General features: G+C 42.5%; 1 pseudogene; it reads right to left on the reverse strand.

Moving 5' to 3' along the window:
• Window positions 1-604: 604 nt before the first annotated feature.
• Window positions 605-704, reverse strand: LOC127109136 (uncharacterized; annotated as a pseudogene).
• Window positions 705-1,028: the final 324 nt, after the last annotated feature.

Below are 1,028 nucleotides of genomic sequence, written 5' to 3' on the forward strand. Positions count from 1 at the left end.
TTACGCTGTAGAGACTAAGGTTTCTTTTTCCTTCTATTCTTTCTTTCGTTGATTTGTATGCCACGCACTCGCTCTCAAGGCGAACCGCTCTATTTACGAATCAACGATATCGAACTATATCTCCGAGTCTTACGACGAATTCGGGAATATAGTGCTGAAAACAATCTCCCTCCTATAAACCTTCCTGATATCAAAAACATTTTTCCTTCTTTAACCGAGATGGCAGAACCAGCTCGTGCTCTTAGAGATTACGCCGCTCCATCGCAAGATGAGCCGCATTCAAGTATTGCTCCGCCCGCAATCGAAGCAAACAACTTTGAACTTAAACCTTCGTTGTTGCAGGCTGTGCAACAGAACCAATTCTCTGGAAATCTTACCGAAGATCCAAACCTTCATTTATCCGTATTTGTTCAATACGCTGATACTGTTAAAGCTAATGGTGTCACTTCAGAGGCAATTCGACTTCGTCTTTTTCCTTTCTCATTAAGAGATAGCGCTAGAAGATGGCTTCAATCTCTCCCTTCCAACTCAGTCACCACATGGAACGAGTTGAAGAAAGTTTTTCTTGCCCGATATTTTCCACCAAGCAAAACAGCTATGTTAAGAGCCCAGATAAACGGATTTAAACAGAAAGACAACGAGTCTCTTTTCGAAGCATGGGAAAGATACAAAGACATGATGAGACTTTGCCCACACCATGGTTTGGAAGACTGGTTAGTAATTCACACATTTTATAATGGTCTCTTATACAATACAAGGTTAACAATAGACGCCGCTGCAGGTGGTGCACTAATGAACAAACCTTATGCTGATGCTTACCAGCTTATCGAGAGCATGGCCCAAAACCACTATCAGTGGGGAACCGAACGAACAACAGTGGAAAAACCTCAACCGAAAACTGGCATGTACGAGATAAGTAACCTTGATCACGTTAATGCAAAAGTGGATGCTTTGGCCCAGAAGATTGAAAGTTTAAACGTATCACCTCCAACCGCCGTGGTTGCTATAACTCAGAATTGCGAGGTCTG

The sequence above is a fragment of the Lathyrus oleraceus genome, chromosome 7, assembly GCF_024323335.1.
Source record: "Lathyrus oleraceus cultivar Zhongwan6 chromosome 7, CAAS_Psat_ZW6_1.0, whole genome shotgun sequence".
NCBI classification, from domain to species: domain Eukaryota; kingdom Viridiplantae; phylum Streptophyta; class Magnoliopsida; order Fabales; family Fabaceae; genus Lathyrus; species Lathyrus oleraceus.